Raw genomic sequence first — 24058 nt, forward strand, 5'->3', positions numbered from 1 at the left:
ACTGATCGGAAAGATCTCTTGTGTTTACTCTCAACAACACAGTGCACAAAACTGTGAGCACTTAAGAGGCAAGAAGACAGATCAGTAACATTTACATGTACTGGAGCATTACTGTGTATCCTGCTCTATTGTATAACATGTTTTGGTGTCTAAATGTGAGTCTGTGAGTGATATATTGCAGGAATGTGATCTGAACTGTCCAAATTTTGAGCAGCAAGGATCAAAATTAGCTATTTCATGATGTTTTTGTCCTGAACAGCTGACATTCAGCCACTATAAAAGGGGTCTTCAGACAAATACCTCTGAGGCCATAATCTCAGGTGTTGATAGTGTGAATGCTTTTATATCTTAATTGTGTCGACGACGACTGAGAGGTCCTTCCTTGTTTTTGTGTTGTTTTTTTTACTCTCTCCTCGACCCTTAGACAAGAGTTGTCTGAAAATTAAAGCTCAATATGGGGGGGGGGGGGTGCAAAATGTGTTGAAACTAACTTTGATTTGATATTTCCACGAAATTCCGCCAAGGAGCTTGACTGTTGCGGCTGCACTTTACTGATGTCAGTGCCGCGTACATGCAGCATATACCACACAGCCAGAGTCAAACCACAACACGACACTCGCATAGTATGCAGAGCATTGGAGGGAAGTGTTGACGGCAAGCTACTGTGCTGGATTGTGGGAGCTCTCATATGGGATGAATACTCAATGGCTGCCAGGAAACTTACCAGTGCCTCTCAAACAATCTACAGATGGGCCACAAAACACTGGCCTCCAATCACACAATTATTTGGAGAAAAATACTGAAGGGTAAACTGAATTATTCCTGGCGCTTTCTCATAATTGAATATGTCATAAATCTCTAAGCTTCAAATTACAGCCAGCGGGGTTGTTCTTTGGCAAGCAAATTAAGCTGACGGGCCAACAGAAGTTGGATTAAAAGCAAAAAATCAAGGGTTGGAATTAAACCTGCAAATTCATCTCATTGTTTCAGAAAATGTGTGCAGAGAATTGTGGATGATCCATCTCTTTGCCTGTTTCCTTTGGGGGCCTATTTGAAGAGACTGAAAAATACTGCTTCACATATTTGGGCTGAATAAAAGAAACATCACCTATTTATTTACTATACCTCCACAGTTTGGTGCAACCCTCCCTCTTCTGTCCTTCCCGACAAGGGAAATTTGTGCGGCAGCTGCTTTCGTTCGCTGAAAGTCGCTCTTGGAAAAGTAGCCTTGTCAGATAGCCTTGGAAACTGGTAATTCAGCTAATTCTAGTGCGTCAGACCCTTGGATAAATCAGGACCTTGTCTTGCCCAGTATTGACACAGGCCTGTTCTCTGCAGCTTGAAAAGCTCTCACTGTCTGTACAAGGTGAGCATGTCACAATCCAGACTTTTAGCTACCTGGGCGCAGCATAGTTCCACCTAGACGACCAAAGGGCTCCTCAAACACCACATATAGAGGGCTCTCTGTAGAGAATGACAGAACATGAGCACACAGTTGAAAAGTAGTTTTCATAGCAAAGGATGAATATAAAATATTGGATCAGCCCATGGTATGGCAAGGCCTTAGAGCCTGAAGGTTAAACCCTTGAGTACACAAGTACAGCGAATTCTGAGTGAATGAAGTTGCTTGTTTTAGAGTACTTTATGATACTGAATTAAAAAGTCTATGATGCCTTGTTCCATTTACATCAGTCAGGACCTTAAGTTCTTGATCTTTTTGGTTTTTTTGGGTGTTTTCCATTTTTTTCCATTTTATTTTTTATATGAATTTTATAATATTGTCCTTTTGGGTGCAGAAATATGGCATTAAGAGTGTCATAAAATTGTGCACAATTCAGTTGTTTGAATCCAAATATTACACAGACATATTAGGGATCTTTGTAAATTCTTCAAACCACATCACAATTCAAATGAGTCTGCTTTTTAAGGACATGAACATAACATCCTGTTTCGTTCCCCCATGAGACGGAAGTAAAGCCAAAGCGCAAAAAAAATTGAGAGATGAAGATTTGTTAGTGAGTTAATTCCAGACCCAAGATGCATTCTTGGTCATCCTGTACATTACCAGCAAATGCATTGTTTTTCTTTTTGACTGTTGCAATGTGTAAAATTAGTTGTTACATTCAAGTATTCAGGGTGTATGGTCTTGCTAATGGAGTGAATCGCAATGATTATGCGGCTAAAGAAGCTAAAGAAATGGTATTATGTATTCAGCCAAGGACGGTTTATTTCCCTGGCTGGAACTCAGACTCTCGTCAAACATTTGCTGTACTGAACTCATCTAGGTCACATTTCATCTCACCCATCTGAGTTTGTGCAGTGTCAGAAAATACCTCTGGTGCAGCGCTGGGTTTACCTGCGGAAACATCACAAACAGTGAGACTTTTTCAACTCTAGAGGCCAACCTGGCTTTATGAAAATAGTACCTCTAGAGAGGGAATTAGAATTTCTAGCCCCACAATAAACTTGCCGTTGGATAAAGTTTCCTGTATGGGTGGTAAAATAATCACAACTGGCACCTGAACGCACCTCACTGTTTAGATCCAAAACATGGGGAGGACATGTATGTCATCCTCCATTCAGACAAACCCACCTCCGCCTCCTTCACTCTCCAGAGGCACGTGAATGTGACCCAACTTAAATATGTGTTCAGCAGCTTCGACATGCTGGATAATTGTACTGATCCATTTAGAAAATTCCTCCCCTGCATGCAGAGTGGACAGAAAGATGTTTGTTTTTTTTCTAACACCAGACAAAAATTCCATTTGTTCATCTAATCAGGCACTCATATGGCCATCCGACATCAGTGAGGCAGCTTCTGAGTAAGTAAGCAGTTGTTTGTTTAACATTCCCTGACCACTACCAGACACCCAGCTGCAGTTGGTTGCTGCTGGAGCAGAAAACCAAACTGAGAGATGAAGTTTGCCAAACAGTGACTGAATCAGTCATTTGTTTCGTAATATTGAGGCCAGAGACAATCCAGCAAGCAGTTCGCCTGTTCGATTTGTTCGTAAGTGCGATCTAAGAAGGAGCCAACGGCACAACAAAACCACCGTGTTCATTTACATTTTTTAGGAAACGTACAATACATCATCGACAAGGTTGATAACTGGACAGATCATGTCGCGAATTCAAGTTCATTCATATTTTTTACACACTGAATCATAAAAAAAAGCCTTTTGAGTCTGACAAACATGACACTATGCAAGCTCAAGTTGAGCAACAGTGGTTATCCTTGTGTGCGTAATCTACGTCCTGCAACCAAATGCTGACGAAAAAAAACAAACTTTTTTATGGAAGTGTTTTGTGTGATGATTGGTGGTCATTCATCTCGATGGCATCGTGGCTCGGTGGTAAAACTCCCAGATAGCCATGGATGTTTACTCCAGATGTGGCCTACATCTGTTCAATTCACCAGGTGTTGACTCCAGGTGAGTTTTCCTGTATAAACTGAGCCAAAGGTCCACCTGATATGGCCCACATCTGGCTTAAGTCAAGCCACAGGTCTGCATACTTGATAGTATCGTAACTGAGCCATACAGTAAGTGTCAGAAGTGTTCCACATCAGGTCCAAATGTGCACGATGTCTGAGCTGTTGCCTGGCAGCCAGAGGGTCCGGGGTCAGGTCTGTTCTGGGTTTGTATGTGCAGGCTTGGTTATGTAGAGGATGGACATGACCACTCACATCCCAAACCATTGAAAACTGTAGAATTGTGTAGGCTACTTATCTAACTTAAAGGGGAGTGGCTTAGTTCTGGGGGCTTTATGGCATAGTTGCAAGTATGAACATATTGAGCAGTAGCTTTAAACACAGAGTTGTTCGTTTTGCTGTCATTTAAACAAAAATACAGTTCACTTAGAGTTAATAATATTATTTGTTTTTTTGCTTTAGTTTTTTTTTTTATCCCTACTCATTATAATATTCACACACAAAACACATAAAGAAGAAATTATAAAGATTTGCAGTATTTCAAACACAATATAAAACCAAAATCATTTTAAGGAAAACTAAAAAAGTTATATAAAATAATCAGAGGAGTTTGGGAGGAGGGAGGTGTTTCAGCATGAGTTAGCAAGCAGAAGGAATGCCAGATAAACTTTGAGAATAGTTCCTATATTCATATTCTTTCCTGGTCAGTGGCAAACACCTGATAGGAGGTGGAGGAGCTGAACTATCCATCCATCCATCCATCCATCCATTTTCTACCACTTATCCTGTTAAGGGTCGTAGGGGGGCTGGAGCCTATCCCAGCGGCTTTCAGGCGAGAGGAGGGGTTCACCCTGGACAGGTCACCAGTCCATCACAGGACCAACACATAGAGACAGACAACCATTCACACTCACAGTCACACCTACGGTCAATTTAGAGTATCAATCAGCCTCGTCCCCTCTTGATGTCTTTGGACTGTGGGAGGAAGCTGGAGTACCAGAGAGAACCCACACAGGTACAGGGAGAACATGGAGACTCCAGACAGGAAGATCCATTGCTAACCACTGCACCACCGTGCTGCCTGGAGCTGGACTAACTTTGAGGAATTTTATTGTAACACAGTGACTGTAAAAACTCTTTGGCTTTCAGATTGGCCTGTGTTGCAGAGTCGTTAGAGTATTTGCTTGTAATATTTCCAGTATGTTTTTGTGAATTAAACAGTAATATCAAGACAACATACCTGGTGTGGTACCACCGCCCCCTTTAAGGACTGTGTTCTGCTTTATTACATGTGCTGCCTGTCACAGTTTCTCAGCCCTATCGTCTGATCACTGGATGCTCTCCCCCTGATCTCCTCTGCCTGTTTTCATGCTGGAAAAGGCCTCTTCTGACTCGCCGCAGGTGAACAGAGAAGCCATTGATGTAATTTCTGAAGTTATTTACTGGACCTCTGCCACGGAGCGATTAAAGCATGTTGATCTACCAGCCCAATCCACTGAGGGGGGGGGGGTTCAAGCTGGATCTGGGAAACATAGATTGCAGTGAGGTGGTCAACAGCTGTGGTTGGCTTGCTGAATTTCAAAGGGCAAAATTCCAAGGATGTTAGCTACTGATTCCCCATATTCTCTTTAGGATACTTTCTATACTCCTTTGTGTGGCCATTATTCTAGAATAAGCAAATTAAAGAGAGATGACAATGTCAGTGCAACCATTGTAGATTCCCCTGAGTTGTTTGGCAAGAATGTTTTAATTCATTTTGTTTAATGGTGCGCTATAATCAGCTTAGAGGATTGCTGCTCTTTTTGCTAACGTGGCAAACGACCATTCCTTCCACAAGGGGGCCTTTTGATCCAACTGTTAGTAATGTATATTGAATAGTGGCCCTGTTTAAAAATGCACCTTCCCAGTTATCAGTCACCGCCTCGCGTCTCACTTCAGGTGAGTATGAATTGCGCTCTCTCACATAAAATATAAACTACTGCACATGCTGGAAAGTCTGCCAAAATGTAATGTTTCACTATTTCCAGCCCTAACACACAAACATCTCTTTGTAAAAGATTCATATTCATGGACACACACTGTGAATAAGTCCAACCACAAGACAAATATGCCGAGATGTTTGGTTTTATTAGTTGGAGTTATCACCACCATATTTACAGCACATCAACTTGTCCTGAACACTGTTCTTTTGTTAGGTTGTCATCTCCGTTGGCCCAGTAACCTGATTTCTGTCTCGCTGTACGTAGCCTAAAATGATTCAGCTCCACATCTGGAGTTTGATTAGTGATACAGCTGCAGAGCTTTATTATCGCTTTCTGATGGCACAAGCACTCACACCCTGATAATGATATCAAATAAATCTAAGTACAGTGAGACTGAGGAGCCCAAACCAAGCTCGAGTTTGCTTTGTTCTGAAAATGTAAAGTACTGAGCTGAGAACTGAGAGCGCTATAATCCAATGTTCTGGTAGTGTTTTTAGTGTTTTTTTAATGATCTGGATATGATTTTTTTTAACGTGTTATTTTTTTAAGTTCTGGTAGTGTTTTTAATTCCCAGGATATTCTCATTAATTGTAGGATAACATTTCTAAAAACATTCTATAAATATAAGATAGTAGTATATTAAGTCTTATTGTTCTTACATGTTATTTTGGTGTATTTTAAACCTTTATTAGAGATACTGGAGAGAGACAGGAAGGACAATCAGGGCTGACGTGCTGCAAATGGACAAGCCGTCCAGGAATCGGAGCAGGGCCTTGACATTCTTAAAATGTTTTCTGCGAGATGTTTGATATGAATAGAAGAAAAAGTTTTAATTGCAACAATCCGATGGATTATAGAATTTGCATTTATCAAACATTTAACAAAGTCCTCTAAAATTGTGTCCGAATCAGCACGACTTCATTTGTAGCACTTGTCGGGAATGTTATGTTGTGGGAACGTTCCGTGCTAGCTAACAGGTGGAATTGGTTAATTGTGAGAGTAAACTGGTAAGGACATTTGAGTTGACATGGTTGTTTGAGGACTGTCACAGCTTGCGCTTAATGGAGTGACAGTTTATATCTGGTGTTCATTTGATTTGATCTATAATGAGTTTGTTAAAATTCTGTCCAGACAGATTCATGGAAACCGTGGCTGATAATCAAAAGCATGAGCTGAAACTGGTTCCAGTTAGTTTATGAGGAGGCTTTTCTCAAGACAAGTGGGTTGTAGGAGTGATGTTACTGTATCATACCAAGTGGGATGGGTCTATTTTAATCAAAGCAGGACTCTTTTTTTTTTTAAATGATGAAAACACATGTCATCACTTCCTGTTTTCAAGAGAACAAGTCCAAATGTGAGAGACACCACAGACAGAAATCAAATCTCTTGAATTTGACCACAATCACTGTACATTTTGATCAGTAAATGAAACCATCAGTCCGCTTGCATGTGTATCAAATAAAAAATAACATTTGTGTGGCCCCGACTTCAATCAGAAGTCTGGGGAACACGTGGCCAAATGTCAGCTAACTCAATTCTCTAAAATTGTCATTCAATCTCAGCTAAACTGTAAAGTCACTCACATTGTAAATCTAATGCAGTCAGTAGTCAACAAAAAGATGAAAGTGTGGACATTTTAATGGGAGTTGGGTAAATAGAGCCATTGGTGTCTTTCTCTTCTACGTAATCATGTCAGAATTTGCATGAATTGTAGAATCCAGGGTGATCTCGCAGAAAGAAACATGGCCTTGACCTCCTAACCCTGCCTCGCCTGATGGTGGGACATAATGCGTTACATTTATGAAGCAGGACATCTGAAACTATGCCATTTGGAATCAGTTCTGGTGTTGTTTTCTTAATGGGCATCAAATGTTCAGCAATGGGTGGTGATAACTTGGGGGAAAAAAATCCCAGCTTGATTTTGGGGTGGTGGTAGGTTCCAAAAACCACTGGACTTTGCTGCAGGAGACCAGTGTTTGAGCCTCATTCACAGCACTGTTTTTACTAACCGAGTCTGATTTGTCATTTGATTGTTTCATGTCCTTCTTTAAGATGAGGTTGGTAATTTATCAGCGATCACAAACATTGTTGCTAACATGATGGAAACATATGCAAAAGTTTGAAATACCTTTTATTATATCATATTATATGAAATAATATGTACCCAAGTATTGGAATAGACACCAGGGACATCAACAGTATTTACAGAACAGGAGAATAATGAACCGGATTATATAAAACAACGTTTTCGTTAATTTCTGGATTATATTTACCTTCATTTCCCAACCCTTCCCCCTGATCTCCGCTCTGGCAAGTCAGAGTTATTTCTCACTGTATAAACCTAATCATGCCACGCTGTTCAGGCCAAATGTGACCCTACCCAACCATCAGAAACACCTTTAAAGAGCCCTCAGGTCAGCCAACTGCAGAGTCCCAGTCTCCTTTTAGACCCCTGGAGCCTGCTTGGCGTGGGGGAGTCGGTAAACAAATCTGCCATCACCTTTCTCTCTCTCTCTCTCTCTCTGTCTGTCTCTCTTTCGCTCTCTCTTTCTCACCAGCTTTCTCCCACTACAATCATTGAGTTTACCTGATTTCTTCTTCTTCTTCTCCATCGCGTTCCTGCCTCTCCCACCCTTTTCCTTTATGTCCCCCTGCCATTTCCTGATGCATTCCCTTTCTTGTCCCTGCTCACCTTCTATCATTGCTGTCATTTTTACTGCCATATTCTTAATTTCATCCTAGTTTTCCTCCATGGTCATGTGCAGCCAGTATCCCAGCTCAGTGGCAGTTTCAGTCCTCCCTCCCTGAAAGTCTTAGAGGAGTTATTCAGGCCTTTTTCCAAAAGTTAAAAATACTCAAAACACTAAATGTCTTTCTTCGAAGAGTTACCATCAAAATGAACTTGGATAATTATTCTAAATGACTAATGATCTTACAGAACGGCTCTTGTTAGTGTTTGATTGTATTACTTAGAAAATGATACGAAGAAGTTGAATCTATTAATGACGTGACCTCAAGCTGCCACATGTAGTGGAGCATTTCTGCAAAACTTCACTTGGCAATGGTGTCGAATTTAAGCTGCGTGAAATTAAAATGAACAAGTAAAGTCAGTGTAGCTTAAACTGGGCTTAAGTGTAGTAAGTAGATGCACTGAGGTTTCTTCCTCGTATCCTCTTCTTCCTTCTCTCTTCGTCTCCCGCCACCTCCCACATCAGACCCTAAAATCTATAAAGTTCCCCTTTCACACTCCTCCTATTTTTTCCCTTTCTATCCCTCTTTCCTCACGTCCTCAGGTTCTGTCAGCCCACTTATGCTTCCTGTTCTAACTTAAACCCTCCCACATCTGTTGTTGATATTCATTGAAATAACAACACATTTTTGCCACCAATGAAGACCACGTTTGGTACAAAAAATGAGGGAAAGAGAATCCATCATAGATCAGGAAGGTTGTTGCACCTTATATTGTAGCCGCCTCTCTGCATATTTATGCAAATGAAGGCAGAATTTGAGTCAGCATTCTACAGTTTAACTACAACAGAGAACAACTTCGACTGCACATTCTTAGAGGAATGTATTTAACAGGATAAGAAAGTAGACATGTATGCTGGAAAAAAAAAAGTGTTTTCTATCGCTCTACTCCGGAGTCCACAACACAGTGCTGCATTTATATTCAAATTCAAAGCAATGAATCAATTAGTCGCGGCTTTTTTCCTTTCCTGCTACTCGGCGTCAACTATATTTGTCCTTTTAGTTATGACAGTGCTTTTTTGTTCCGCAGTGATTCACTTTACTCATGTAAGGCAAACCAGCGAAAACAGAGCAGTCATCCTCATCGTAACAATACAGGTTATTAATTATTATTGTTATTATTATTATTTTATTATTATGATAAGCTAGTTCCTCACTCGAAGACAAACAAAGGAGAAGAATTAAAAAGTTTAAATTATGATTTTCTGTGATTTCACCCCTTCTGAGCCCACCAGTTGTTTTAGTAGTCATATATTGCACAGCTATAGATGTTCAAAAAGCTTCGATTGGGTTTTGGTAAACCTGTAGTCAACTTTAATCAGTTGCATAAAGATAAATAGATTTATTACTTAACTTATTGATGGTACAATCTTTTACAGCAAACGCCTGTGACACGGTAGATCATATTCAGCAGTGATAACCATCCCTTAACAAGTCTTTTACATGTATTGTTTGAAGTAATGAAGTCTCATCATGCATCTTCCTCTGTCCATCTCTCTCTTTGGCATCGTCTTCATCACCTCGCTACCTTCTTACAACCCTCCCCCTCAACCCCCCCCCCCCCAACCCCTCTCCCCTTCTCTTCTCCAAAAAGCCCTGCCATCTCCCAGCATTCCTCAGGTCCACCACACAGAGCCCCATTGTGTCAGTGGGTGAGGGAGGGAGCACTTGGTCCGACCTCTCACCGCGTGCTGCCGCTGGACTCACCTTAGGAGACCACATACTACACACACACAAAGACAGACTCTGACACACACTTTGGAGGACATCACATCGACTGCCTAACCTTCCTCACGCAAATTCTTCACTCTAGATGTTTAATCATCATAGGGGGTCTAGTTTTTTTCGTCCCCCAAATGGAAATGAATTCTTTATGTGTGAACACGCTTGTACCCTCCTGACTTGGGGAATACCTGCAACACACACACACACACACACACACACACACACACACACACACACACACACACACACACACACACACACACACACACACACCTCATTTCATTGTCTCCATCTTTCCATCTCCTGTGCTTTCATTCCTTTTCTTCCGCTCTCACTTCGACCACTTTTTTGGAAATTAGCCACCATCAACAGCCTCCACCTTTTTTTTTTCAAAGCAATGTTTATACCCAAACAGCCAGTCTCAAAAAGCCCATTGATGAGATGCTGAGGTTTCAAAGCAAGCGGAGCTGAAGGGGGAGGACTGGAAGGAAGGGGGGATGATTTGAGGGGGCCATGCTCTCCTGTATAAAATACCTGAGATACCAGAGAGAAGACCTCCACCCTGGGCTGCCGCTCAGTCCAGGTTGGTGGTTCTTTATACAGCACACGGGTGAAAATATCCATGCGAGGGAGGTTGATCCAGTTAAAAACAGCATTATAAAACCACAGTGGTTTAAAAAAATAAATAAATAAAAGATTATTATTCTTTACCAGATATCCTGCCATTTGTATCTCATGGGAATAATTCTCATCTGCCACTTAATAAAATAAAAGAATCATATCAAATACTTCAAACAATCTTGATCACTTGAACATTGTTCTAAGTCATTTTAGGCCACTTGAGGGCACTAGAAACAATCTATGACTACCAATTAACTCTTAGCTTTTGAAAAGACAGTTGCATATTAATGAGCAGACACTGTGCACTGTTTCCACCTGCTACACCTCTATTTTAGTCTATGTCCTCTTCAGAGGAAACTGTCTGGCTCTGCAGCAGACAGGCATTCCATTCGCAGTGTACATCTTCATGTGCCAGCCTATAGCGATGCAAGATGTGTGAGATAGTTATAGAAATGATTCCTTTCACCCACACATAGAGTATATTGATGTACTAAAAATAATCGTGTGCAAAAAAAATTTCATTTGTTCAGTCATTACACACCTAAGGCGGTGGCAGTGTCGCCTGGTTCGAGCCCCGGCTCGGTTACGGGATCCTTCTGTGTGGAGTCTGCATGTTCTCCCTGTGTGGGTTCTCTGTGGTACTCCAGCTTCCTCCCACAGTCCAAAGACATCAAGAGGGGACGAGGCTGATTGATACTCTAAATTGACCGTAGGTGTTACTGTGAGTGTGAATGGTTGTCTGTCTCTATGTGTTGGCCCTGTGATTGACTGGTGACCTGTCCAGGGTGAACCCTGCATCTCACCCGAAGGCTGCTGGGATAGGCTCCAGCCCCCTGCGACCCTTAACAGGATAAACAGTAGAAAATGGATGGATGGATGGATGGATGGATGGATGGATGGATTATGCACCTATGATTAATAGAATACAGATCATTCCAAATCTCTTAAGGCTGATATTTCACCACAAGGGAAAAGCTGTGCAAACTTTTGTTTGACCCATTTCATTTGCCTTGAGGTTAATGAGTTCAATTGGACCCGTTTGTGAGATTATCACGTGTGAGTGAGAAGTATAATTCGGTAATACTCCAGAAAGGCCAGCAGCTTGAACAACAACATTGTTTTCCTGCAAAGAAAAAGCTTTACGGGTTATTTAGCCGAATCCACTTGTTTCTTTGAAGTTTTCTAGAGGACTGGCCTTTATTTCTGTGATATTGCATCCCCCAGATTGATGATAAAACCTATCATTTACAATGTACTGTTATCCATGGCTCACAAACATCACAAGCTGACACAATGGTGAACGCTGCACACATGCACACTTGCAGTCTAAGAGTCCAGCATTCCTGAGAGGCTTAGATGCCGGGTGAAAAGAATGAGCAGCCACACAGAGGGATCTCCTCACGAGATAAAGGGCCATGTGCCCTGCTTTCAGCCAGATTACAGAGCTGGCCAGAGCATTCAGCGTGACCTGATGGATGGAAGGAGAGAGCAGACAGAAACTCACTCGTATCACTTTTCAAAACACAAGGATTAGTGTTTGCTGTTATGTTGTTGTCATAACATTTGCTTCAGTCATCACTATAGCACGCTGGGAAGAAGACATGACGAAAGATATTGTCATTAAAACATTCATACAACTGAGGATCCTAGCTTATGACCTTGTAGTTGAGTGGATTGCAGTGTTTGCACATACATTAGGTGGGAGCCTGTGTGTTTTTTAAATGTGTCTTGTCATATTTATTTATGTTTTTGTCAGGGTTCGAAAAATTTCCCCTGTGGGGAATCTATTTTTGCAGCCTGTGTGGAGATCTGATTGATGACTGTTGGTCGTCATTCAGAGCGATTAGTAACCACGGGAGACGTGATACCATGCATCATACAAGAACAACTGGGCCGTATTGAATTTGAGTCTCTGGTAAGTCAAGCAAATAGCGTTTATATTAGTTATAAATCATGTTTTACAGAAGAATATAAGATTTAAATAAGATTTTTGACTGTAAAATGAACTCTTTGATAGTCTACAACATTTTAAAATAAGATAGAAATAAGAGATCAATCTAAAGCAACAAAAGGCACAAAAAATATGTGATATACAGACACGAGGAAATAAAAACAGAAATCGTGTTCACACAAGGAAATCGAAAAATAAAATCAACAGTACATACAAATCATAGACTGACAGCTACACGACAGCCAGACAGATTAAACATTAAATTCCAGTTGGAAGAGAAGCTTCTGGAGAAGGATTTCCATAATTTTAACCTTTTGACCTACAACCATTTAACAGGTAATATCAGAGTTACATTTTTTGGGGGGGTTTTTGTAGGGGGGGCAAAGGTCCCTCAGTCCCCTCGTGATGTTAGCACTTCTCTCCAGAAACACATCATCAATGAGACTAACAAGCCCACTTGTCCTAAAGGGCACAGAGCCGAGGAAAAAGCTCTGAATCTCATTTGGGTGTGAGGAATGCACGTATTTGGGGAAGTCTGGTGTCTTGTATGTGTGAGTGTGTGTCTGTGGGCCAATGCCTTCCTGCATGACTAAGCATATGTTTGCGCGTGTGTGTGTGTGTGTGTGTGTGTGTGTGTGTGTGTGTGTAGGGGGGTCAGGAGTGCACAATTGTGACAGTGCTGGCTTTTATTGATTCAGCTGGGGCGGGAGTTTTGCAAATGCCAGAACTGTTGCAGACTACCACAAGATTTAGAGAGACAAGACATCAGACGCAAACACTCTCTGCTCATCGGTGTGAATTTCTCCCAAATTTCTCCAGTGTGATGCTCATGTCTCAACTACAGTTAGACGGTGACAGACATAAGGAAACCATATTTCCATTTCCTGGCAGTTCAAGGCACATTTTTGTCAGTCAAAAAGTTTTTGGGTACACATGGGTACCTTCTCCTTCAGATTTTGCTTCTTATCCTCAGCCCCTTTGCAGCACAACAGCTGTGTTGAACCTTTCAAAGAGAATGATTCCAGATGTAAGTTAAGATGAGCTGAGGTGGGGTGATCCTTCGTAGCTTTTCAGAGGGGCATGACGGCTTAGACTTGGAGAGCTGTGTTGCCCACTGGGCGTTTAGAGAGTGTGCAAAAAGAGAGGCAAACAGGCAGAGAGGACGACAAAAAAGAATGAATTTGTTTTCAGATCACAAAAGTCTTGCAGCCAATCCAGTGCAGCCACAGTGAGGATGTCCCACAAAAGGACAAAGTAACCCATAACTCTTCTGTTTTTCATCAACACTCAATGTTACCTTTTTTTCCTCTCTCAGCAAGAAGCACCGGAGTGCAGCTCATCTTTCCAGAACAGTGTCAATGTGTCTTTGTTTTTCAGGGGAGAACTGGGGGTCTGTTTCTCTTGGACAAACGTCACATCAAATCCTCCTCAAATTCATCTGTTGCGACTGTGCCAGGAGTCTATTTTCCACAACACCTTGGACAGGGTGAAGAAAAAAAATACTATTTTTCCCCTCCCTCCCTCCCTCCCTCCCTCCCTCCCTACCTCTCTCTCTCTCTCTCTCTCTCTCTCTCTCTCTTTCTCTTTCTCTTTCCCATGCCTGTTCCCACTTCTCTCCCTCATCTCTGGATGTATGTCTCTGCCATGATTCATGGTTCTTGGCCTGAAGCTGCAATCGTACACATGTGGAACATTCCATTGACAGCAGCAGACACTATTAACCCCGTGATTATGCAACCCTTTTATATCCTGCAACATACCTGAGTGCAAAACACATAAGTATAGTTATTAGCATTCATAATGTATTTCCTAGAAAATTAAATTTGTATTCTTTTTTATCTGCAATTCTGAACATAGAAAAACACTTAAAAACTTTCAAAATACCCTGAGTCAACCCTTCATATGTTGTATTTTAGGACCATATTTTGCTCTCAGTGTCTTTTTCAACTCAAATTTGTAAAATTCTTCTGCATGGAGTTTGTTAATTAAAAACTGGCACACACATAATTGCACCACGCTCCTGAAACACTGCTGCCTTCACAACTGTCCCATTTCACAGGATACTGAATGGCTGGCAGCAACTATACTCCAAAACTTCAAGAGCAAAAAAAACCCCAAATGTCTGTCATCTGAAATACTGCCGTTCTTTAACCCCACTATTACCTCTCTTAAAAAGGAGATGCTGATTGGTGGATCTCCACAAACACAGTATTTTCTGCCACATGACCCTATTATCAAACTATACAAGAATACTAGCCTCATGCTAGGATTGGTGTACCAGCAGCTTTTTATAGCCCCCCTGTGCAAATAAAGTTTGGCTCACTTGGTTGAACAAAAGTGAAAAGAATGAAGCCATTGATATGTATACAGTATATGTGCATGCTAGTGTGTGTGTGTGTGTGTGTGTGTGTGTGTGTGTGTGTGTGTGTATGTGAGAGAGAAGAAGGCGTGGAGATGAAGGTGGGGAGGGACACAATCTGTGTGAATGCTTGTCTACTGTATGTTCCTGTCAACTTAACACCAATTATTCTGATTGACGGCTTTATAATTATTTCCAAATATAGTTTTGGTGAGTTAAATCTGTGCTACAGTTACTTCCTTTTTTATTGTTAAAGATGTTGCAGACTGATTTTTCTTTTTTCATCCCTCTAATAAATTGAAGAGATGCACAACGCAGAGATTTATCAGGAGTTTTGCCAAATTACACAAAAGGAGGATACAGGTTGCACAGAGCCATAAAGGGAACATCCTTTGAGTTTCTTTTATCTCAGTTTCCTTGAGCAACCCTGTCAGAGTTTATCACTGCAAGCTGTCAAAGCGGCCCAGCACATCCAGGTTTGCTGCTGCTGCTCTTGCCCTAAAAAGACGGGATGGGGCTAGGCTTGGTTTTTCCAGGGGTTCCTGAGGGCCAGAATGTGGATGGGAGAAAGGGCAACTTGGCCATAATGCAAAGTTCAGCCCAAAACTGCAGCTGCTGTCGTCTCTGCCTTTACCAGAAATGTTTTGTGTCGTTTCCCCCCCACATCTCTAATTTTGTTGTACCTTATGTCAAATTCAAACTTTCAGTCTAAATGAAAGAAGTAATATGTCCTGTGGTGACAAGGGAGTAGTGTGAGCGTGCAGAGAACGCTAAATGGAAGTGTGTAGAGAGCTGGGTGGGCGTAACAGAGTCCCAACTAAGGCTTAACTGTAATCACATTACATTAATCTATAAGATTACTGTTCCACTTTTAGTAATCTCATTCCAGTTACTCGTAAAACAATGATTTTATTACTTGTGTTATAATCTTCATCATGGCAAAAATCATCAGATGCTTTTTCATGCACTGATATGATTTAAGTTATTTGTCTATTATTTTGACACAATTCAAATATTTGTTCAGAAAGGAATGCAAACCATTGACTTGTTGGTAACCACCTACCGTCTGCTGCAACCTGCTCATTTGCACTGTAGGTTTTTGTATATTTTCATGGTGTTGTGATGTGTTTAATGCACTTTGGGAGATGCCAAAGAAAATAAAGTCAATTAAAAATCCAGAAACAAGCATCCACTTCTTGCTTGTTTATGTTTGCTTTTGTATGAATGTATTCTTGCGTAACCTCAACATGATTGTATATATTACGCATGTAGGCAATCAAAATTGAGCAGAAGCTGCATGATTTCTGGACATCTGTATCGCGTGACATTTGGGAATCCACTGTTTGTTTCCTGTAACCGTTTGGTCCTTGTAACCATGACAATGAAATAAACCCAGGTAGAGTTTGTCAGGGGGTCATTTTATATTCATCGAGTGAGAGACAGTGTGTAGCATTGTCGTATCACTGTAGCATAGCAAGTTAGCAGCAGTTGAGACCGCCAACTCAGCAATGTCTGTCTTTCTGTAACCCACCAAAGCAAGTTCACATAAACGAGTGTTGAGCAATGAGCTTAACAACTGGTCAGTTGAGGGTTTTGCCATCACCTCATGTTAAATAAGTAAACGTTTCCTTGTTTCTTACAATAGCGGTTGACCCCCGACCTTTCAGGTAATACGCTGCCCCCTATTGGGTGAGTGGGCGAGATATGAAGCAATTGCTAACTTGTTTAGAACAAATACAAATACATAAGGAAGATGTAACTTCAACCAAAGCAATGTTTTCCTAACACACTGTTGCTGTGCCTAAACCTAAGCTGAGCTTATCCATAGTGTCAACTCATTGTAAAGCGTAATTTTTCAAGACTGATTTCTTTGGTTTTGGAAGCACACACAGAACTGGTTGAGAATTCCACCAGTGATTTATCAAAGTTAATGATAGATGGCACACACTTCCCCCCTTGTCTCCCAGTTACGAGAGAAAGACAAGCGTTCACATAAACTTGTTTTAGTGACTCTTGACAACAGTCATAATCTCTGCTTTCATAGTTAAATCACAACAGAAAAAGCCAAGCTGCTCTCACCAAAGTCAGACACCTTCAAGATTTCAGCACCTGGTTTCATCTACAGGACTACTCAGTGTTCATAAGAAGGCCTATTCATGCATCTAACCCTCCGATCAACTGCAGGAAATGAGGTTCAGGGCTCAGTCTCCACAATACAGTACCTCCTCACAAATACAGCCCCCGGTGTTTTGACTCTGTCAGAGCTATCAATTATGAGATGGATATCAACCAAGATATTTTTTCAAATTCCCAAACTATGTTTTTTGTTGGTCTACCATGGTGATCTTTCATCCGAACAAAGCATAATAGAAGAATGGAATCACATGTGTCATGCTCTTACTTTTTGTTCTTTTTCTTTGTTTTTGTCTCGCTTTAATATAATTTTAACATAACAGTTAAAGAATTTATTCATTAACTTTCTCGTAAAGAAAACAACTTTTACAAATATGGATTTTTTTTTTTTTTAATTGAAGAAACTTGTCTTGTGATTAAGCAATTACTGTATTTAACAGCAGTGTCTGAGGTTTTTCCAAGTGAAGGGTAAAAAGCATGTATTCCCTCCAGGAAAATCCACCATACTGACAGTAAAGATTCTGCCAGCATCTCTTTAACTTAGAGCCAATCAGTCCCAGATGGATCTCCGTAGATCACAACAAGGCAGTTTGTCACAGCGCTCCTCCTTGCTGTCTATGGAGTAATTGTTTGTTTGGCCCATTGTGATGGGAATTACACATCTTAGCACAGCTGTCACTGATTAGCCTCCAAACATATACAGTATATTCATATCACTGTCGGTGAGCCTTTTTTAAAATAAGCCTAAGAATTCCAGTAAGGGTTGATATTTCCATTCAAGAACCCTGCATGACGGTTGCCCTGTTTACATGCAGATAAACACAATTTGTTCATTTTGCTGTTTGTTTGTTTGTTTGTTTTTTTAAGCTGCATAAGGTTCCAGGTTTAGCAAAGGGCCTTTCACGAAATAAAGACTTCCAGATGAAACTCACCTTTGCTAGTAATCATACAAAATTTGATTGTTTGAAGACATTGGACATCTGAAAAATATTACATTTCAGTTGAAATGTAAATCAGGTTGATATTAAAGTCTGTCCTCAATGTCATATCAAAGCCAAGCCAAACCAAACCAAACCAAACTAAACCAGAATAATTTGATGTCAGAAGATGTTAAAATTTTAGGAAAAATAGGAGAATAATGTTGTGTTTTTATGTCACACAGCTGGTGGTGTCTCCAGGTGGGAAGCCAGATGAGGCCATGTCTCCTGGTCGCTGCACGGGCGCCTCCTCTCGTTGGTCACAGTACCAGTTTGGGTAGGACGGGGGGCATAGCTTCAAACCCTTAAAATACCTGGCCATCAGATGATATGTGGCATGACTCCACATGTAAAATGTTTAACTGGAGAGACAAATGAGTGAAGTCTAAATAAATATTAAATAAATGTCAGATGTCGGTGGTAGTCTATGAAAATTTAGGTGGTAGTTGACGTCCTGCCTCTGGTAGCGCTGAGGAGCATCGGTAAAATCACCAGCGGTAAAATCACCAGCGGTAAAATCACCAGCGGTAACCACAGCGAATTCCAACAATTACACCAGTAAAAATCCAACTTACTCTGATTGGTCAAAAATGTAGGAAAGTTTATCGTGTTGCACCTCTCACTTCAGGCGACGTCATGATCAGTGCTCCTTGGTAACGCTGTTTATGGAGCACTAGCAGAGTCACAATGAAAGAAAAAGTCATGGTTTGCCCAAAAGTAAAATATACTCAGCATCCTGTCCAGGACTGAACAGAAGCTGCGAGACAGAAGGATAATCAGACGGAGAAAGGTGGAGCAGCAGATAGTTTACAGTCTAACAACAGCTCCTCAGATGCACTCGATTAGAAACCTCAAGAGGCCGCAGAGAGCAGATGTGAAGGGCTGGCAGGTGTTAAACTATGGCTCCTGGGTCGCCTCAGACACTTTCACTGTGAGCGTCTCTTGCCAAGTATCCATTCACCAGCATCGCTCATTCACACAGCATTCCACAAAAGCCCGAGTGTGAAAATCCTGTGAGTTATTAGGGCACTGACAATATCTTTGCTACTTGCAATGCAATGCCGAAATTTATTCCAATGACATTCATGTAAAAGGCTTTCTAAGTGTGTCAGTTATCTTTGGCCCACGCTGGAGATGTTGTCACAATCTACAATGTTCCGAAAAACTGATGATGAGAAACGGTAGACTTGGATATGTTAGATGTATTGAAAACAGCTGGCAGGGACCCCGACAGCCCTGCTGAAAGCAAAATCCCAAAGCTGGGTTTGTTGGAGGTGGGAACAGAGATCACTCTGATGGACAAACCAGACACATTGAAGAAAGGAAGCAGGAGAGCTGAGAGGATGAAAAAAAGGAGAGAAGTTGCAAAAGTCTTTTGTATTATCTTAGGTATTTCTACTGTCTGTCAACCTTTTCTACCTTCTAGACAGATAAATCAGCGAGTTCCAAAAAAAAATGTGTTCATATGAATGTCATTATTTGACAGGATATCCCCACTCTGAAATACTTAAGAAAATAGGTCTCCTTTCTTTTAGAAATATGTGAAGCAGTTCAATAATGTGTGCATCAACATTCACAAATGCTCAAGAAGTTTCCATCCCCACCCCCACCCTTTTTCCTCATCATCATTGCTCCTCTCTCCCTCTTGCAGTCTCACAAACACATGCCCGGACCACTGAAACCAAGCGCTTCCAGAGATTTGGACTATATCAGTGTGCTCCCCACCCCCGAATCCTTGAAGAGATTTCCACAGATGCTGCCACATTCTACTGCTTTCTCCTATTTTCCTCCCATTTTCTGAGTCCTTTAAGTCATCTGTGCTGATCATGTGGTCACCATTAGAAACCTCTTTATTCTCCTTATGTATCAAATTTGAAGTGGAGTAAAAGATTTTGTCTTGTCATGGTGCCCGTTCTGAGTGTAACTTTTCAATGCCTTTTTTTTTTTTTTTAATGTGGATTCACACTTTTGTGTCAACGGCTGCTAATTCAAATAGTGAGGGCTTTGTGCGAGATGGTCATTGACTTACGTAAACATGATAGAGCTGTGTTGTTGACTGATGAGCTCGGAGGCAGACAGAGGCCTGTCTCTGAGTCTGAATCAACAGGTACACAGTAAAAACACACTCACACACACACACACATCTGCACATAGAAAATATGATGAAACAGCAATGAAAGTTGCTCCGCCTCTCTGCATTGGGCAGCATTCCCACCTGAGTCTTTCTCACTCCAAAAAAAAACCCCAAAAAACAAGTGAGGGCAAAAACCACCAGATCGGAAGCTGCCAGTTCTTGTGATTTATGAAAAGTGAAATAAAGTAAAAAACCAGTATTTATTTTAAGGTGTTTTTGAGGTTTATGTGACCATATTTGGACGAGAGTGGAGCTGTGCTTGCGCGTCTCTATTCTGATTCAACCTGTCCAGGCAGCTCCTCTCAAGGTAGTCACATCCTCGCGTATACGCTGCTTTTATTATCTAGTTTGCTCTAAATGTGGCAGCAAGGGGGGATTTCACAGCAAGACATTTTCTGGGGCATTGTTGTGAGTATATTTCTCCCTGCATGCAGGCATGGGTTCTCCAGCTTCCTCCAGCAGAACCAAAAAAAGCATGCAAGTTAGCTCGTAGACTTTAAACCTTTCACTTCCTCCCTGAAGTGGCTTTACTCTCCTTGTTATTTACAATGGTTGGTAATTATACAAATTCATATGCAAATACAAGGCTTTTCTACATCAGCTTCACTTCACAGATGCAAGTGCTACTGTACGTTCATCTCTTTTATACAGCAGTATGCTATATGACACTCATGCTACATGCTAATCATATTATAATGGAAGTAAGATTTAAACTTTAGGCTGCACGGTGGTGCAGTGGTCAGCACTGTTGCCTCACAGCATAAAGGTTCCGGGTTCAAGCCCCATTTTGGGCATGGGATCTTTCTGTGTGAGTCTGCATGTTCTCCCTGTTCCTGTGTGGGTTCTCTCTGGTACTCCAGCTTCCTCCCACAGTCCAAAGACATCAAGAGGGGACGAGGCTGATTGATACTCTAAATTGACTGGAGGTGTGACTGTGAGTGTGAATGGTTGTCTGTCTCTATGTGTTGGCCCTGCGATGGACTGGTGACCTGTCCAGGGTGAACCCCGCCTCTTGCCCGAAAGCTGCTGGGATAGGCTCCAGCCGCCCCGCGACCCTTAACAGGATAAGTGGAAGAAAATGGATGGATGGTTTTAACCGTCTGTATAAAAACAGGAAGCACAGACAACACTGCTTACAGATGTTGTTAAACCGCTTACTTTTAAGTCCACAACTATCCTCCTGGAACTCAATAAACCACAGTTTGTTTCCTGGACAGTTTATTTAACCAAGCCAAATACACATTAGACTGCTGGTTCCCAGCCTTTGTAAATTCCATCAATAAACATTTTAGTTTATAAGACAAGACTGCAAATTTTATGTGACTGACTAGTTAAGAGCGGCAGCCTGATGTGGTAGCTTACGGTGAAAAAAACAAAACAAAAGGAAGTCAAAAAAGAAAAGTAACATTCAGGGTTTTTTTGTTGTTGTTTATGCGATTCACTTGTCCATATGATACCAAACCACCAATGATTTTTATCTCACTAAGAAAGTCTGTAAAGCCAAACCCTTTAATATTCATCTGTTTTCTCCACCTCTCGTGTTGATCAGAAACTAAAAAAAAAAAAAAGGTTATGAGCCACAATTTCAGTCAGTTTTGAGTCCATATGTCCAATCCTACTGCCTTACCACTCCTAAGCTGCTGCCGAAACGGAACCCCAGCGAATGCTGGATTGACTCCTTTTTATGTTACACTTTCTGATGACACGTCTGTGAAGAGTTCAGGTCGTGTGTGCTTGAAAGATGTAGGTCTTTAATGCACAGCTGAATATCGAAGACAGAGATGGAAAAACACACTGGCGTTTTTTATCTTGTTGTCAATAACGAAAATGCAGGACACAGCCTGCCTTTATCTTCAACCAGAGTAAGTAAGAATTTTTGAAAATTGAAGATAATCTATAGAAATTTTCAGGGGCACCTCAACCACGTCTTAAGTAAACTCCATCTATCCCTATTTAGCCCCATAGTTGAAACCAGGCTGTTGGAAATGATGTTATTATGGCTGTAGGTGGTCTGGCAGAGCATTCCTTCACATCCAGCAGGCTTCCCACTATTTCTAGCTCATTTTCCAGGATATTTTCAGTAATGATCCTGCTGGTATGACAGAGAGGGATTATGCCGTACATTAATAAGTTCCTTCCTCTGTAGGTCTGATTTTTAAAAGATGTGTGGACTATGAATACGCACGAGAGCTCAGCCAGTACATATATATATATATACCGCTCAGATGATTTTGTCAGACCACGGCTGCTGTCTGCTGGCATGATATTTTTCAACTGCTGGAGAGCCCAAACCACCCGCAGGGTAAACTTTCAGCCCCTGGCACTTTAGTGCTTGGGCCCTAATTAAAGATACACGCAGTAATGAGCAGGTCGTCACACCCCAGTGCAAATCACCATGTGTGGCTGTTGTGTACAAAACAAAACAAAAGCAAAGTTTTTCCATTGTGCCACTAGGTGGCGCTAAGACTGATCAACCCCATAATTTAGTAATAATAACGCTTACATCCTGAGAAATACTTTCAGAACCACAGAACTTTTTTTTTTTATCAAAACCTATATCTGGAAACATTTCCAGGACAACACAAGATTTTCCAGGCAATATGTCCTATTTACCGTATGTATTCCATGAATTTTTCATGAATTGCCAATTTTCCCACTGTGGGATGAATAAAGGCTTATCTTATCTTATCTTATCTTATTTAAAATTTGTCAACTGTTCTCCAGGTTTTCAAGGACACATGGCAATGATGTCATGGCTTTTGTTATTTCAGTGGCAATCTCACATGGCCTCAGTTAAAGCTAGTCCTGCTGTATGCACCTCTCTCTCTCTCTCTCTCTCTCTCTCTCTCTCTCTCTCTCTCTCTCTCTCTCTTTTCATCATCAGTCTCCTTCCCACTGGTAGCGTCCCACCCTCTCCTCCACTTTCAGCCCCCCCTCGCTCCTGCATTCCAGTCCTCCCACCCATCCACCTTACCTCTCACTCTGTCCCTCATTTTCTATGATTCTGCAACTCCCTTCTCTGTCTGCAACCCCCTCCCCCTTCTTTCACCCTGGTCCCTGATTATCTTTCCAGACTTCATTCCTAAACAACTATATGCACTTGCTGTAGTTTTCTGCTTCTTGAAAGTGCAGGTTTTTGCTGATGAATTGTAAGAAACACAGAAGTCTGAAGTTTATTTAAATGATCATTGCATCATGGATTGAAAAAATTTAAAACAGTAATGGTTCCTGTTCTTGTGTCAGCGTTATTCCTTGTCTCCAGGGCCTGGGGGCTTTCATGACACACATTCGATACCTCATGCGTTTATTTTCTCATCCACTCCAAAGCATCGGGGACTCTGTCACCCATAACCCCTCACCCTGCTGGAGGAAGACACGTCTGTCAGTCCAGCACAGAGACACTTTGAAGAACTAATCAAAATCTTGCTACAGAAGACTGCAGCAGGCACAACTGAGCTCTGCAGGCTCGCTGAAACAAAGCGATGTCTTGTCTCAACTCACAGAGACAAAACCTAGAGCCATGCAGGGGCGCTCGCAGACGTTGAGAAGCAGGAAATACGAAACTTCTGACTGACCCGGGATGTTTTGGTTTTTTTTACCTCAATTTTCAAAAAGTTCTCCTTTACTGCAGCAATGCAACAGCTTCACTCACAAATCACATAATCAGTGTCTAAGTAGCGCACGCACTGCTGTCTAGCAACACATTATTGGTGTCACTGCTGTCGGGCTGACAGGTACAACCAGTAATGACTGAACTCCATGCCACAGCTGACTGTAGACCTCCAGCGTATGAATACATAATTGAGGGTTGCGCCATGCAGACTCTTTGATGCCTGGGTTTCGCAGGGTTTATGGGTCTGCCACAAGATCACAAGGACAACTATTGCAATTTTTCGGGAAACTGAAATGATTCTTTAAGCTTGTTGAGTATGTATGCGTGTAGAAAGATATCAAACACTCATCAAGTACCTAGAAGGCGATCAGAGAACAACATTTCT

General features: G+C 41.4%; 1 long non-coding RNA gene across 1 annotated transcript in view; it reads left to right on the forward strand.

Annotated features, from left to right (window-relative positions):
- Positions 1–19793, forward strand: part of LOC147268304 (uncharacterized) — a 36189-nt gene extending 16396 nt beyond the window's left edge. The window contains exons 2-3 of the long non-coding RNA XR_015112308.1: positions 18112–18203; positions 19578–19793. This is a non-coding gene — a long non-coding RNA (uncharacterized LOC147268304). The remainder of the gene's footprint in view (positions 1–18111; positions 18204–19577) is intronic.
- Positions 19794–24058: the final 4265 nt, after the last annotated feature.

This window comes from Aulostomus chinensis, chromosome 3, assembly GCF_037954235.1.
Source record: "Aulostomus chinensis isolate RoL2024-O1b breed Wild chromosome 3, RoL_Achi_v1.0, whole genome shotgun sequence".
NCBI classification, from domain to species: Eukaryota; Metazoa; Chordata; class Actinopteri; order Syngnathiformes; family Aulostomidae; genus Aulostomus; species Aulostomus chinensis.